The sequence below is a fragment of the Haemaphysalis longicornis genome, unplaced genomic scaffold (assembly GCF_048455015.1).
Source record: "Haemaphysalis longicornis isolate Haplotype H1 unplaced genomic scaffold, Haemaphysalis longicornis Haplotype H1 scaffold_1, whole genome shotgun sequence".
NCBI lineage: Eukaryota > Metazoa > Arthropoda > Arachnida > Ixodida > Ixodidae > Haemaphysalis > Haemaphysalis longicornis.
This window is the reverse complement of record NW_027526203.1, coordinates 405,298,576-405,311,812: the sequence shown is the minus strand read 5'-3', so window position 1 is coordinate 405,311,812 and position 13,237 is coordinate 405,298,576. Positions and strand designations below refer to the sequence as shown.

At 47.0% G+C, this 13,237-nt stretch overlaps 1 long non-coding RNA gene across 3 annotated transcripts in view; it reads right to left on the bottom strand.

The window, feature by feature from the left end:
* Positions 1-13,237, bottom strand: part of LOC144172329 (uncharacterized) — a 202,173-nt gene that overhangs the window by 128,165 nt on the left and 60,771 nt on the right. Inside the window, exon 2 of one of the 3 annotated variants that reach the window (XR_013323000.1) lies at positions 8,509-8,619. The exons of the other annotated variants lie outside the window; for them this stretch is intronic. This is a non-coding gene — a long non-coding RNA (uncharacterized LOC144172329). The remainder of the gene's footprint in view (positions 1-8,508; positions 8,620-13,237) is intronic. 3 annotated transcript variants of the gene reach the window in all.

The window sequence follows — 13,237 nt, the reverse complement described above, 5'->3', positions numbered from 1 at the left end:
TATGCGCCCTCTTTTTGTTTTCGATCACTTTTAGCAGAAGCATACTCCTGCGGGCGGTGTCTTTCGGTTGGAGACCGCCTCCGTACGGCCGGGTCGCTGGACGGTGGAGCGTGCACGTGACGAACGATGGGCGTCGTTCTTGCGCTGGCAGTGAGGCTGACCCAGACTTGAGGCTGCCGCTTTTCGGTAAGGGTTTTACGAGATCACGTCTTGGCTATCGGTAACTTGCTAAACTCTTCGGAGACCGAGGAAGAAACGCTTCCATGCATACATTCGGGTCAGTTTGGCGATGTCCACGTTCCTTGGGCCGAGCATGGAGCGAGCTTCATTGACGAGCCTCGTATGATGTGGTATTCGAGTGTAAACCTTGATATTCAGGGCCTTCATCGAGTCGCGGGTTGTTGCGTTCCTTCTCTTGCCCCTGACGTCTCAGTGCGCGCCGTTAAACTATTCCCCACCCCCTCTCTCTCGCAGAGGTCAAGTGGCAGAGTAGAGAGAACAGAAGTTCGTGCTTAGAGGATATTCTTTGGCGCAAGAAAATTTCGGTATCAATGTTGAAATGCGAGAGAGAGACGGGACGCCTCCTATCGTTCTGTGTAGCTACTACTTCTCCCTTTGGTACTTGAACATCTTTTTCTTTGAGATGCCTACTACAGTGTCTTCGTGTGCGACGGCGGCCGTTGCGCCGTTATAATTATTATTGCTCTAGACGTCTAATCGGTATGTTTCCTAAGCTGTCTACCATGCCTTCCGCTATTTGGAACGCAGCCTTAGGGGTTAACGTGTTGTGCTGCTGAGCGCGAGGTCGCAAGGATAGATCCCATTCGCGGTGGCCTTTTTTCAGATGAAGGCGAAAAATGAAAACGCCTGTTTGTGGACATTTTGGCGCACCTCATATGACCCAGGTGGCCTAAATTAATCGGTAGCCCTCCTTATGTTATAGGGGCATCCTCAAACGAAGCACCCGTTACCTGTCTTCACGCAAGACGACGAAGTGAAAGATGTGCTCAAGAAGCTTTTGTGCGTTAAACCGCAAGATGATGAGTAAAATATCTGTGTGAGGGCATATTTACGCTATGATGAAAGGAGCTGAATGATAGATTGCTTTCGAACACTGCCCTGAAGGTAAACCCTCTAATCGTTTTCGTCGCATTAACATTGATATATAATCTCCTTGGGGTCGCAGCAGATACGGTTCACAGCACGGGCTCTGAGTGTGTGCAAGATAATGATTGTCGGCATTATTCAAGATAACAGTAGAGATATCAACACTCAAAGAAGAGGAATAGTAGCATATAGGGTCATTAATGTTCAACGCCGTGTTTTTTCTCGATGCTTCTTTTGTTTACTTACTCACCGTATTAATCTTTTTTGTTGTTACTATTCATTTTTGCAGCCACAGCACAGTTTCGGTACGTAGTCGTAACTTGAGCCACTTCTTGACACTGTGCTTGTAACTCTCCGTACAGCCTCATTTGACGCTTAATAAAACATACTCCTAGAATATTTAAAGATTTGAGCCGCCGGTCAATGTGGATTGCTCATAGCAGGTTCTTAAGCACACAATTCTTAATTTAAATTAGTCTCACTCCGCTATCACTGAGATTTTATCTCGCCAAACTTTCCTCCAAGCAATGACGAATCCTTAAAATCAGTCGTTTCTTGCCAATCCCTCCTTGTCAGTTTCTTCATAATTTTGTATTGATGCTTAGATATAAGCGTTGTCATAGCATGTTACTAAAAGGCCGTAGCCCGAAATAAAAACTTTTATCTTCACGCTCCTTCCGGCTTTACGGATTTCGTGCCTCGTCCTTCTCCTAATAAACTCATTTTCAGAGTAACCACCACCAGCTCGTCCTTCCACTTTACCCAGGTCCTTCCGGGATAGTTCTCGGCCTTCGCCGACACTCTTCTATATTCGAAATCTTTGTTGTACTCGCCATTCCTGTAATTTCAGTTGTTCTCATTCTGTTTGATAAACTCACTATCGTACTTCACGTCACTAGCATCATGAGCAATGGGCCGGTGCCATTGCTGCACTTGTCACTGTAATTTTTGACTAATTTCTCGCCGACCAATCATCGTTGAAGTGTAGAGATTACTACTTGGTGGCTCTTCAGCTGCCTGAAAAGCGATTTTGTCAATGAAACTTTGTGTATGTTAGCACACTGAGATCTAATTTAGCAAAAATCAGCAGTGATTTCGTAGCTACTGAAGGGGAACCCATTTATAAATGCGAGTATCATCAGCTTTAAGCAATTCTGCATACGGTCATGCATCATTACCACCATACGCGTCGTTCGGACGATAAGAGCAAAGCGTAGAGAACTTTTTCGCGTGAGGCGAAAGCTAACAACTGTCTTAAAATTTGCAGAACGAGTTCTGGAAATCTGTGAGTTAACACTCGTGTGCATGCCTTATGAGTGGCTCGTGAGTACGACCACTCTGTGCTCGGCATGCACATGTCAATCAAAGTCCGATATTGTACTGGGGAATGTAGTACATCACACAAGGACGGTATTAATGAATTATATTGCTGTATTTAGCGCTCAGCAGATCTTGTTTTCGTTTTCTCATTTCTGGTGAAGAGGGGTCCTCGTCAACTAACTTGCAAGTTGATCTTGACCGGCTCCTCGATGGCAGGCGCCTTAACAGATATTGTAGGACAAAGAAGTCCCAGAAAAAGCAGTTTGTCAGCTTCGTAGAGCGTCAAACATAGCTTTTTCTGTAAACTTTGCCGTAAATGTCTGCTACTAGGTTACACAATAAGTGGTGGAAATCAGGATTAGGGGCCAAAACAGGTATAATCGCTAATTTGTCCGGGTACTGAAATCCTGGAAGACGGGGTCTTCATTCCTCCATGTGAGCCTCTGTTCGAGCAAGGGGTTGTACAAGCGGTGTCAGGAGTGTTTCTGGCGGGGCTCTGACGCATACAGAGAGCTTTTACAGAGCAAATGACTCCATTCTAGACCCAGTCTGCTTCATAGATAACAAAAATGGCATGAGGGGGCACTTACAATGCTGTGTTTCTGGATACAATACGGGAATTTGGCATTGCCAGCATTTTTGCGTTTTGTATTTGCATAGCATTGGGAACTGTATATGTAGGCCACATGCTTCAGTGTATTTCAGATTTCTTTTAGTAGCAATCAGACACATGTCCAGCTCACCGTATATATATTTTTCTGGCATAACATGTAAGTGCGTCACGACGCATTACCATAATCATCATCATCGTTATTATCATCATGTTGGACTCCAGCTCACCCTTTGCGGGCGACAGTTTGCTTTACTGGACGAGCACAGCGAGGAGAGGAAATGAATGAGTTAACAGTACAGGGACAAACACAGTTCCCCTCGAGAACAGGAGTCGTTATGTCCCCCAAGGTCATCTTTCATCCATGCCTCAACCCGGTTGGTAGTTTCTTTAATAAAGATTCATTCATTCATTCATTTATTCATTCATTGATTCATTCGAAGCGTACAAACCGAAATGGTGATGGCGAAATTGGGTGCGCCTTTGCAACACAAACCGAATTCAGGCGCGCGCTTACTTTGCAGTAGAGTTGATAGACGGCGCCACGGGGCCTTATACGCGCATCGCGCTTGTTTTTGATGGGTCGCGTGGTTGCGCGTAGGTGGCTTTGCCAGCTTAGCGTGGGTAGGACAGCGCCTGTGTAGTAGGCAAGTTGTCCGGCAGCAACTTTGTAGCAGCGCTTTGTTGGCCCTTGGCTCTCTCGGCATCGCAGTGTGGCGCGCCCGCTATCTCGCGACGCTGACGAACTTTCTCATACTACTCCGCTTCCGCACAACACAGCTTACTGTAGACAGGGCTTACTCACTCTGCCTTCGCACCTAGCAGCAAATGTATACGTTCTCTCTCTCTCTCTCTCTCTCTCTCTCTCTCTCTCTCTCTCTCTCTCTCTCTCTCTCTCTCTCTCTCTCTCTATGTACGTATCATTATGAACATTACTCCTTCTTTTACAAAAAAAAAAAAAACAGCGCTGTTGTGAGGAAGAGAAGAGGTTAAGAAAAAGTTGCTGCAAAAATAACAATTGTTACAGTGAGAGGCATCTTGCGGCTCGTGTCACACTGGAAGATTATACGGGAAGCCACAAATATTAACAGTATATTAACAGTAAGCTTCTCTCGATATGTGTCTTTTGTGCACTGGTGGTTGCTGTTTTCCTTTTTCCATTAACGGAATCAGGTGTGGTAGCTGCACGCAGCGTCACGGCTAAAATGCCGCACACCGTGTTCTAAAGGCGCACACAAAACCCAGTGTACTGTTAAATCTTTCCAAACGCTTCTTTCATTATCAAATTCCGTGTCATTTGTTTCACTTCGAAGAAGACAAGAGCACAGTGCGACGGAGCTCGACACTGTTGTAGTTAAAAATACTCACATAAATGGAACCGAGACTAGTAAAAAGCAACAAGTAAATGTAGTGAAGAGGACAGCGATATATGCGCGTCTTATGGGGATAAGTATGTCCCGAATTTACGATTTTATGTCTCGCAACAAAAAATGAGATGATATTTGTATCCGTAAGACGTTTTATTCGGGAAAAGGGTTCGTCGTAATTTCGAATAACCGTGTCTTTCCATTGTACGTGTTTCCAGTGTGAAAAAAGTTGTATGCTCGTGGATTTCGCTCGCCTTAGTTATGAGTGACGTACCACCCGGAAGATGTCTCTGAACCACAATAGGTACGTTCGCCTTTGTCTTCCAAAAAGGGAAAAAAGTCAGATTTATTACTTAAATCATGCCCTAGTGACCACGTAACTTTACCGTATGAATACTTTACCGTATGTCTTGTCGTGAGAAAGCTCACGGAATGCACATGCTGATTACGGTGTGGACCACCAAGATAAAATACAAGTTTGGTAGTTTGGTTCAATCAATGGACGGCCTTTTCCCAATGGCAATGAAGCCGGCTTTGGCGCAGACTTCGAACATATAATATAGTTAATAAGAAGACAGATAAAGCACTGGCGATGCAGAAGCCACTGGACTTGTTTGTGCAATCGGCAGCCGCTGACCACAGCCACCGCCAAGTAACATGATGTGCGATTGCACTGGTGCCCAAGGACGTACCCGGAGGTGCGGTTTGTGTGTTTGATCACCCTCCCAAACTTTTTTCCAGGCAGCGCGTAAGCCAGTACTCAGTGTTCCTTTCGGCAAAAGTCCTCCCTTCCGAAAACCCATAACCTTCTCCGAAAATTTTTTCAACTATACGGCCCTGCTTGTGCCTATAGTCTTGTTCGGTCGTACCATTTACTTCTCCGAAACTTTTTTCTGACTATACGGCCCTGCTGGTGCCTATAGTCCGGTTCGGTCGTACCATTTCCTTCTCCGAAAATGCTTTCTGTCTATACGGCCCTGCTGGTGCCTATAGTCATGTTCGGTCGTACCATTTCCTTCTCCGAAAATGTTTTCTGACTATACGGCCGTACTGGTGCCTATAGTCCTGTTCGGTCGTACCATTTCCTTTTCCGAAAATGTTTTCAGACTGTACGGCCCCTCTGGTGCCTATCGTCCTGTTCGGTCGTATCATTTCCTTCTCCGAAAATGTTTTCTGACTATACCGCCCTGCTGGTGCCTATAGTCCTGTTCGGTCGTACCATTTCCTTCTCCGAAAATGCTTTCTGTCTATACGGCCCTGCTGGTGCCTATAGTCATGTTCGGTCTACCATTTCCTTCTCCGAAAATGTTTTCTGACTATACGGCCCTACTGGTGCCTATAGTCCTGTTCGGTCGTACCATTTCCTTCTCCGAAAATGTTTTCTGACTGTACGGCCCCTCTGGTGCCTATCGTCCTGTTCGGTCGTATCATTTCCTTCTCCGAAAATGTTTTCTGACTATACCGCCCTGCTGGTGCCTATAGTCCTGTTCGGTCGTACCATTTCCTTCTCCGAAAATGTTTTCTGACTGTACGGCTCCTCTGGTGCCTATAGTCCTGTTCGGTCGTACCATTTCCTTCTCCGAAAATGTTTTCTGACTATACGGCCCTGCTGGTGCCTATAGTCCTGTTCGGTCGTACCATTTCCTTCTCCGAAAATGTTTTCTGACTGTACGGCCCCTCTGGTGCCTATAGTCCTGTTCGGTCGTACCATTTCCTTCTCCGAAAATGTTTTCTGACTATACGGCCCTGCTGGTGCCTATCGTCCTGTTCGGTCGTACCATTTCCTTCTCCGAAAATGTTTTCTGACTATACGGCCCTGCTGGTGCCTATAGTCCTGTTCGGTCGTACCATTTCCTTCTCCGAAAATGTTTTCTGACTGTACGGCCCCTCTGGTGCCTATAGTCCTGTTCGGTCGTACCATTTCCTTCTCCGAAAATGTTTTCTGACTGTACGGTCCCTCTGGTGCCTATAGTCCTGTTCGGTCGTACCATTTCCTTCTCCAAAAATGTATTCTGACTATACGGCCCTGCTGGTGCCTATAGTCCTCTTCGGTCGTACCATTTCCTTCTCCGAAAATGTTTTCTGACTGTACGGCCCCTCTGGTGCCTATAGTCCTGTTCGGTCGTACCATTTCCTTCTCCGAAAATGTTTTCTGACTATACGGCCCTGCTGGTGCCTATAGTCCTGTTCGGTCGTACCATTTCCTTCTCCGAAAATGTTTTCTGACTGTACGGCTCCTCTGGTGCTATAGTCCTGTTCGGTCGTACCATTTCCTTCTCCAAAAATGTTTTCTGACTATACGGCCCCTCTGGTGCCTATAGTCCTGTTCGGTCGTACCATTTCCTTCTCCGAAAATGTTTTCTGACTGTACGGCCCCTCTGGTGCCTATAGTCCTGTTCGGTCATACCATTTCCTTCTCCGAAAATGTTTTCTGACTATACCGCCCTGCTGGTGCCTATAGTCTTGTTCGGTCGTACCATTTCCTTCTCCGAAAATGTTTTCTGACTATACGGCCCTGCTGGTGCCTATAGTCATGTTCGGTCGTACCATTTCCTTCTCCGAAAATGTTTTCTGACTATACGGCCCTGCTGGTGCCTATAGTCCTGTTCGGTCGTACCATTTCCTTCTCCGAAAATGTTTTCTGACTATACGGCCCTGCTGGTGCCTATAGTCCTGTTCGGTCGTACCATTTGTATGCTAACATGGAATTGACGCATAGACAACTCTGTTTCTATGGTTCCCCTTTTACGACATTGCAGAGGTTGCGTAGCGAGAATTTTAAAAGTTGTTTTAAGTATTTCATTCTTTTTTTCATGAAAACAACGCCTTTCTGCGGCGGAATGCAGTTGAGTGAGTTGCCAAAGGCCAGTTCTTTGAAATAAACCGGGGACGTGTTTGGTCAACATCATCATTTCACATTTAATTAGGCGTAACCTAAGATGTCCGTGCCAGTGACTAAAAGAAACTGCGTACTTACGGGCGTTCGACGACCTTTAAAATGCGCCTGCACACAGTGGGACCCTGCGCAGGTTGCTCCCCAGTAAATCCGGAAAACATTCAGAATACAGCGGTAAGGTTCGTCCTTGGACGGTACAGACGGCGGGACAGTTGTGGTACCATGAAAGGTAATTGAATTTCGGGTTTATTACGTTCCTCTCGGGTGACAAAATTGCTGTGAAAAATTTGTATCTACTTTATAACAGTGAAAACGTAATTTAAAAAGAAAAAGATGCATCTTCGGGCCAACATATTATGGATCACACAAAAATATCATGCTTCGAAACTTGCGAGGTGCCGTACAAGGACTTGAATCTTTGTTAATTTATTTATGTTTTCAAATCAATCCATCAGCAATATCGGCTCTCTTATGCGCAAGTCATCTTTCTGAGCTAAAAGTTTTTATTGGTGCTTTTTTTTACATGTTCCCCGCTCCCTATAACGCCCATGCGCGATGCTCGGGTGTTTACTTATATTTGCCCTGTGCTGAGCAATACGTTGCTGAGCAATATATATACGAGTGAGAGAGAGAGTGAGTGAGTGTCTGCGCGTATGCTTGTATTGACAGCAAGCAAACAAAGAAAAGGGAGGAGTGAGGAGACAAGCGTCGTGAGCGCTGCATCCTCGACCAGCGGGCCGGTGGCACGCGTCCAAGCGTAAATACGCTTTTTACTCGCCGCCGCAGAAAGCGTCTCAGGCCGAAGCTGGTTCGCGTTGTCAGGAGATGCTGCTGCGGCTGACGGAGGAGAAGGGGACCGGCTGGCCCATCTTATTTCTCTTATTTGCAACTTGCTTTTCCTGTTCCGTCAGCGGGCGGCTTCTGTCACAGCGACAGAGTCATCAGTCAAGGCGCGACTGTCGGCAGTTCTCGGGGAAGGTCGCCCGAGCAGCGTGCCACGATGGCTGGCCAGAAAGACGGCGGTCCCCGCAGGCCTCCACGCAGGGGCTGAATGCCGCACGCGCGCCAGTCACCAGCGGCCCGCTACAAGGGCGCCTCTTTCTGGGACTCCAACACGTGCACTAGTCGGCGATAGTCAAAGGAGCGCAGGAAACGCTCGCCCCAAGTGCAAGGGGTCTCGGGCGCAGGGGCGAGGCGCCGTTACTCACGTTTTCAGCTGCCAACGCGCGGCTTCTTTTGAGCCCTGACGAAAGCGCCGATCGCGCTCGCACCGTCTTCCCCACCCGCGTGTGACCGCCGACGCCTTCAGCGCTGCGTGCCTGCAACGGGAGGCAAAACAGTGCGCTCGGCTTGGACGGAAGTCCCATACGACACGGTTCCTCCGGCGGAGGTTCGGCACTAGTGGCACTGCTAACATCACAAACGGGGCTGCGCAACACCCGAGGGCGTTATTGTTGAACGACTTTGGAACGCAGGAAATATGCCTGCCTGCGTGGGGAATGTGAGGCGAGAGTTCCTTATAATGTATCGCTTTTCACCTACGTGAGGAAAGGGTTATGTGTGGCGTCGCCATGTACTTACACAAGAAGAAGGCGAGCGGGGCGATAGATGGCGCCTCCAATGCGTGCTATGCAAGAAGTAAGAACAGCGTGTTTCATGCCTGCCCAACATCTTCCGTGGCGCTAGTTTTCCCGGTGGTGCAGAGAAAAACGGTCCCGGTTAAACTTGTAGTGGAAAACGTTGTTACCAAAGCGACGTATAAAGACACTATCGCATTTGACGTGTTTAATTTATTTTTTTTTGTAATGTATGGTTCTGTTTACTTTCATTTACTCTCATTTTGTATGTGTTTTCTAACAGGGTACGCTCGATAAGAGAAACCCATGCCGAAGACAAGAGTGCATCATTTTACGTAATTAAATGTTTAAAATGAATGTAGGATGTAGCAAACCGGGCTCTATGCCTGGATAAGCTCTCGGCATTTCTCTTCATTTTTCTCCTCCTCGTCTTCACAGGCAGGAAGATATCTTCTTCTTATTTCTTTCTCGCACCCTCCTTTCTCACATTGCACGGACCAACAAATTTCCATCAGGCCAGAAAAGGGGATTCGACACTCAGCGGGTGCCAACAGTTTTTACATGACACATCTTTTGGGGAAAATCAGTAGTTCGGCTGTGCAGGCACGCGCACAGGGACCTTGGCGAGGAAGTCTGTGTGCCTTCTGACTGCGGCACTATCAAGAGCACGCTAACGCTGTCGCAACACTTCCTCTGATTCGTGCGTCCGCGTCATGCGTTGAGGGCTCATCACACAAAGTTCAACATGAACCGGCGCGACACCGCCTACCGACGTGACACCCCCTTTTGTGTACTTTCAGGCGCCACAATTGCACTGCTAGATCGCGCCGCATTCCCCCAGCCCAAGTCCCCCGAGAGCTAATCTATCGATCTAGAGCAACTTGTATTTTGTCCTCAGTGTCCCTTTAACTCTTAGGCGAAGTCTCTAGCCACGTGATTCGGGGTTTAACGTCTATGATACCACCGTAAGTATACTGTTAATTAATGGTTCATAAAACGTACTTCTAAGTTCAGGCTTCCCTTTATGATGGTTATTATGCACATTAATTGCTACACCAGCGTATGTGTTCAGAGGACAAACCTTTAGAGAAAGATAGAATGGTCGCTTGGTAGACTGGTCTGTGCTTTATGTGAAGGCGGCAAGCTTGTTGCCGATCCCATTTTTGTACATATTTTAGCTCATCCAAGTTTATTTCTACGGCTCCAACAACAATGAATCCGTTGGATGTTATGGCATTTGCTCCAGCGTAGAAAGCAAGGTCTTCTTACGGCAGAACTGACTGATCGGCAGCTTGTACTGATTAATATTTTTTTCTTCTGGCAATGCAGGCAGACGGAGGAAACTGATAGACAGAGAAGCGCAAGGTTTGTGTATTTCTCCATTTTGTACAATGCTTGCTATTGCTTTTCCAAAGAACCTCTAAGACTTTTTAAAACGTAATTGTAAGCAGAGAAAACATGGTGACAAAAGTACACACAATGAAAAAATTTACACCATCTTCCCGCGAGGGGAACCATGGGTAGATGCGGCGCATCGTGGGGTTTCCGTTGCGTTTCCGTTATGTTGTCTCCATTTAGCGTGTCAATTTGTTGTTGTTTCCATTATATTACGTACGGTTGCGCCGACCATCGCGATAGCAGGCCTGTTAGTCTCCATTCAAAACATCGGTGGTCATCGGATGTCATCGGAGCGGCGGAATTCCGACTGAGCGGAGCGGCGCAGTTACCGCGTTTATATGTACCGCGCGTTAACGGTGAGGGGAATGAGAGAGAGCAGCGCATGCGCATGTGTTAGATGTTTAACCGAGTGCTAACGCGCGCTGACGCACAGCTGGCACGGCGACGGGAGCGAGCGCTAACACGCAGATGGCGCTGCGGTGAGAGCGGCGTTAGCGCGCAGCTGGCGCGGCGAGGAGAATGGGGGAGGGATGCGGACTTAATTCACTTTGCAGCTTAATTCACTTTGATACACGTTAATTCACTCAGTGACCCACCTTAACTTACTTTGATTCAAGTTACTTGACTCTGATTCCGCATACTTCGCATTGAGTCCTCTCCATCTGCTTTGTCTTCGTAATTCACTTCGGTCCATCTGAATTTAGTTGGGTTCATGTTAATTTATTTTATGTAACTTAATTCACTACTTTATTCACTATTAGTTGCGTTGTATACTAACAATTTAATTCGCTTCGTATTCCTTTCTGATACGCTTGGTTTCATCTTAGCACACCTTGACATCTGCCAGTTAAGCTTGATTAATCTTTATTAACTTGAAGTTACCTTGATTCACTCAGAAATCCACCTAATTTTATCCGTTTTTAACTCGCACTCATTCTTGTTATTTCCCGTGTCTTCTTAATTTTCTTTTGTTCCGGTTATTTAACTTTGAAGTCTCTTCATTCACTAGTATTATTCTTAATTCGCTTTTTCATCCTCCTTAATTCGCAGTGTCATCGCCTAATTCTAAATGTTTCTCTGGTTCGCTATAACTTCATCTAATTCGCTGGAGGCGTCCAGGGGCTTTTTTCATACGACGCCAGATGACTGGCAGTTTTCGCTCAAGGGCTGTGAAGGTCGACGGAATGATTAGACACATAAACTTTCTCTTTATCTAAGTTACATTGATCACATTGATCCATTTTATCACATAATAAAGTTATGAATATAACAATGTTGTGCTCCTGCAGCTCTTTTCCCTCTATGCGAGATACGCAACATCATCCCGCACAACCCTCCGTTCACTCTCCGTTCATTGCGCCCATTGACCTCAAAGCATGACCACTGCAACGATAAAAGCCGCTCTAGGAAATCCAACCGTCGCCGCCGTCGACCAACTACCAAACCGGCGCATAAATTCGCAGCCCACAACACGCCATTAAACGCAGCAGTTTGGCAGAACCATGACGCGGCAGTTTCTTCCGAGCGCAGACGCACGACACGAAAGGAACGCAACAGCGACGCGCGCCGAGCGGCGCCCGCTCAGCGCACGCCTCACGAGCGGTGCCGCCGACAGCGCTCCCGGCGGCCAAAGCATCCTCTGTAACAGCGGCGGCCAAAACCGCCGACAAAGACAATCTGATCATGTCAGGGTGACCGCGCACGCGTACACGCACGCTATCTCGAACCCTATGTCGCATCGGTGCCACCGATAGGCGTCGCCGGTGCAACCCGCGGCACGCCACTCGAGTGTTATAGACAAGGCTTTGCGGTCTGTACCTTTAAAATGGTATAGTAAGAGGTTCGCATGCGCCCCTTGTGCTCATAATCGAACAGGTTCGAAATCCGGCACCGCTGTTATAATATCCTATTTGATGGGGTGCACCCTTTACAGGCAGTGCAGTTTTTCTTGGAATTTTTTTGCTAACGCCACCGGACCAAGCGCAAGCTTAACCGATCAAGCCATCGGACCGAGCCACCGAACCAAGCTCAAGCTCAAGCTTATTAACAGCTCTGCTGTTAATAAATTATGCCATTTCACATTGTTTTAAACACCGTGAGGTATAAAACACCTCCAGCTTTTTGAAAATGTTCAAGTTCACTCTGTAAAATGGTAGAAAAGACATCCAAATTTGAAAGTCTTTTACACCCTTTTTCGTTGGTTCCAACACGCTATATTTTCCTTTTACACTCATGTGGCAGAAAGGATGCTGAAATAATGAAAACCCTTCTTGGGGCTGTTGAAATGGTGTGGAATAAGTGATTGGTATCTAATAAAATTATATGACTTTATTGAGCATGATAACCACCTCGCGATTAAAACGTTTTTTTCAAATCCGCATGCTGAGTTGTATATGCTCCCATTAAAATGCGCAATTCAAAAATTAGTTCTACAAGCCCACATTTAGTTCCACAAGCCCACAGACTCTGTCAGAGGACTTTCCTTTCCTGGCTATAAAAGCACGAAGAGCAGATGTATTTCTAAGTAAGTATGTACTCGCTCTCCCCATGCATCCCGTTCATTGTCTTGCTCAATTCATTTGTGGTCCAGGTGGGACTTGTGCGTGTTCACTGTCATGCTGCGAGCTCAGCCGATCCACATTTCGCCTTTTTTAGCCGATCCGCCTTTTTTAGCCAAAACACATTTTAAAGGTGCGCGCCATGGGACAACAATTTTACACCCTTTTCGGATTGATTGATTGATTGTAGGGTTTAACGCGCCGACGCAACGCAGGCGATGAGGCGCGCCGTAGTGGAGGGCTCCGGATTAATTTTGACCACCTGGGGATCTTTAACGTGCGCCGAAATCTCGTACACACGGGCGTTTTTGCTTTTCGCCTCCATCAGAAAAGCGGCCGCCGCGGCCGGGAATCGAACCCGCGACCTCGTGCTCAGCAGCGCAACGCCTTAGCCACTGAGCCAC